We start from the raw sequence: 3,949 nt of genomic DNA, 5'->3' as shown, positions 1-3,949 counted from the left end.
CCACATTTTCTCAAGCAAGTAGGCTCTATATTTAGAGGGCTTTTGAGAATTAAAATCATCACCCTGAATCACAGGTATAGCTTTTTCCTCTTGGGCCCCCTTAACAAGAGTACGTTATTTTTAAGAGTGGCACAAGGCATGTAAGACAAAGCCAAGATAGTGCAGAACTTAGAGGGGAAAGAGGAGATCAATGTGGAGATAGAAACAACCAATAAAATGTAAAAGGTAGAGCAATCTTGCAACTGTATATAAATCAGAGGCAGATCCCATGAATCCATCTCCAGCCCCACATTGTAAGACACAATTGAGTGAGATTGAAAGCTGAATTTGGGGGATGGCTATTTTGTAACACTATTTTGCCTTCACCATGCATCAAACGTTGTATTTTCCTCAGTGCATTTCACTGGAACCTCACAAGACATTATTTCTGAGCGTTGTTTCTATCTGACAACAGTAGATACTGAGAAAAGCTGGTGATGGGTTGAGTGTCCGTGAGATCACTCTGAGTTTTAGAGTTCTGGTTTTCTATGATCATATTTAGCTTAAAGGAAAACCACCCAGTTGGACAGAAATATGTATGTACGTCTTTAACTGGAATCAAAACACTCAAAAATCAAAATAAGTTGACTGAGAAAACAATGATCCCTGATTATGATAATGATGACTACTGCTAGAGGATTTGAATGCCTTCTGATTCAAGGCTGGAGAAATAAATTATGAGCAATGTAATTTTGATGTTAAGAGCTGATTTATTATATTCAGATTCTTTGAATATTGGTCATTTATTCATTCAGTTAACAAATATGTATTCAGCATCGACCAATGCTTGTTTCAATGGTGCTGGGAGGGGTAGATAAAATCACCCAAAATGTAGAATCAAGGTTAAAATTCTTACAGGAGCTAAATAGAATAAAACACAACTGGAACTTGGATTCTGACTGAGCCTGTCTGTAGCAGGTTATAGATCTGCTTGCATCTTTTCTTAGTACTTTCATCCTCATTTCCTTTTTTTTTTTTTTTTTTTTTTTACAGTCCAGAGGTCTTTTGCTTCTTTTATACCTATTATGCCATGAATGCACAGGGAATAGGCTCCAGCAGCTCAGGCTTTCCATTGGTTCTCACAAAGTGTGCTTCTCTAGGTGGAGTGGGCTGGCGTTTTAGTTGAACCCAGGAACCTTTCTCTTTGCCTTCCTTCTTTTTCAGATTATTTTCCTTCACACATTTCAGGAAATGATCTCAGCTCCTGGAGCGCTTAATATGCTCAATATGCACATTAATTGTCTTGCCAAGATCTTGCCCTTAACTTGTTTGTTTACAACAATGCCAATAGCATGCTGGGTAACATTGTAGACTCTTCCAGTTTTGCCATGGTAACACTTGTGGGGCATTCCTTTTGGAACGGTATCCATCCCGTGGATGTCTACAAAATTGCCTTTCTGGCAGATTCTCATGTTTGTGCCCAAAGGAACAACTCCATGTTTTCTAAAAGGCCTAGAGAACATGTATCGGTGCCTCTCCTCTTTCCCTTTGTGTTCCTCATTTTGGTGAATTACTGGAAGATCCCAGTTCCTGCTGAAAGGTTCCCAAGCATGTTAATTGCTTTACTTTGATTGCTCATCTTGTCCCTTTCATCCTGAATGACTTCCCAACAACCATCGACACGTGATGAAATCCAGACTTTTCTTTAATACTCACTTTACTTTAAAAGATTCTCACTGTATATATGTTGAATTCAGTACATGAGAACATAAAATATTTTTCATTGCACATTTATCAGTCAAGAAAATTGAAGAAACCATTAATGTAAGACAAGGACTTTTCATATTTCGAGTACATTTCAAGAGATAACATCTTTGGCTCATTTGGAAATGAAGTAAATATTTTCTTATAAATGATTTCATCAAGTAGAATGACCTTTGAAGTTCATTTTATCAAGTAGAATGTTCTTTTAAAGTCATGACCAGATTGTTAGATAATGCCATGCAATATGCCTAGAATGTAATTAGATATTGTTCTAATAGCTATCAGAGTTATGTATTCCTTACTAGGCAGCCATAAAAAAGAATGAGTTCATGTGCTTTGCAGGGACATGGATGAAGCTGGAAACCATCATTCTCAGCAGAACTAACACAGGAACAGAAAACCAAACACCACATGTTCTCACTCATAAGTGGGAGTTGAACAATGAGAACATATGGACACAGGGAGGGGAACATCACACACTGGAGCCTGTTGGTGGGTGGGGGCAAGGGAAAGGGATAGCATTAGGACAAATACCTAATGCATGCAGGGCTTAAAACCTAGATGATGGGTTGATGGGTGCAGAAAACCACCACAGCACATGTATACCTATGTAACAAACCTGCATGTTCTGCACATGTATCCCAGAACTTAAAGTATAATAAAAAAAATTTTTTTTAAAGTTATGTATTCCTAAAATACAAAAAGTGTTTGAGAAGAATGCACATCAAACTCAAAGACATTTTGAGTTAAATGGAAAGATCTTTATTTATATTTTTCAACTTTTATTTTAGATTCAGAGGGTACATGTGCAGGTCTGTTACATGGGTAAGTTGCATGTTACTGGGGTTTGGTGTACAAATGATTTCAAGACCCAGTCATAGTACCCAATATGTAGTTTTTCAGCCCTCATCCTCCTCCCGTCCACCCTCACATAGGCCCCAGTGTCTATTGTTCTCCTCTTTGTGTCCATGTGTACTCAGTGTTTATCTCCCATTTATAAATGAGAACATATTGTATTTGGCTTTCTGTTCCTGCATTAGTTTGTTTAGAATAATGGCCTCCAGCTACATCTATATTGCTGCAAAGGACATGAATTCATTCATTTTATGGCTGCATAGTATTCCATAGTGTGTATGTGTCACATTTGCTTTATCCAGTCCACTGTTGATGGTCATCTAGATTGATTCCATGTCTTTGCTATTGTGAATAGTGCTGTGATGAACATACATGTGCATGTGTCTTTTCAGTAAAATGATTTATACTCCTCTGGGTATGTACCCAGTAATGAGATTGCTGGATCGAACAGCAGTTCTGTTTTAAATTGAGAAAGTTTCAAACCGCTTTCCACAGTGGTTAAACTAATTTACATTCCCACAAACAGTGTGTAAGTGCTCCCTTTTCTCTACAACCTTGCCAACATCTGTTCTTTTCTGACTTTTTAGTAATAGTCATTCTGACTGGTGTGAGATGGTATCCCAGTATGGTCTTGGTTTGCCCCTCTCTAATTAGTGATGCTGAGCATTTTTTCATATGCTTGTTGGCTGCATGTCTGTCTTCTTTTGAGAAGTGTCGGTTCATGTCCTTTGCCCATTTTTTAATGGAGTTGTTTGTTTTTTGTTTGTTGATTTGTTTAAATTTCTTATAGATTCTTGATATTAAACCTTTGTCAGATTCACAGTTTGCAAATATTTTCTCCCATTCTGTAGGTTGTCTGTTTAGTCTGTTGGTAGTTTCTTTTGCTGTGCAGAGCTTTTTCATTTAATTAGATCCCGTTTATAAATTGTTGCTCCTGTTGCAATTGCTTTTGGAGATTTTGTCATAAAATCTTTGCCAAGGCCTATGTCCAGAACGGGATGTCCTGGGTTTTCTTCTAGGGTTTTTACATTGTAGGTCTTACATTTAAGTCTTTAATCCATCTCGAGTTGATTTTTGTGTATGGTGAAAAGAAAGAGTTCAGTATTAACCTTCGTATATGGAAAGATCTTTAAATGTCTTCAGGGCTTTGTCACAGTTTTAAAACACAATCATATATTCATTGACACTTCTGCCACAGAAAAGAGGGGTCTATGTTTTTTCTTGAATATGATTGGGGCTTGTGACTCTTTGGCCAATCAATTGTAGTGTAAGAGACTTCTGAGGTTCCATCATTAAAGGCCAGACAGCCCACTCATTGACAGGAACACTTTCTCTTAGTGCCCTGGGTAGC

The 3,949-nt window shown here is 37.6% G+C and overlaps 1 pseudogene; it reads right to left on the bottom strand.

Annotated features, from left to right (window-relative positions):
• Positions 1-685: 685 nt before the first annotated feature.
• Positions 686-1,540, bottom strand: LOC130541635 (large ribosomal subunit protein eL21-like; annotated as a pseudogene).
• Positions 1,541-3,949: the final 2,409 nt, after the last annotated feature.

The sequence above is a fragment of the Pan paniscus genome, chromosome 5 (genome assembly GCF_029289425.2).
Source record: "Pan paniscus chromosome 5, NHGRI_mPanPan1-v2.0_pri, whole genome shotgun sequence".
NCBI lineage: Eukaryota > Metazoa > Chordata > Mammalia > Primates > Hominidae > Pan > Pan paniscus.
This window is presented reverse-complemented; position numbering and strand designations above follow the sequence as displayed.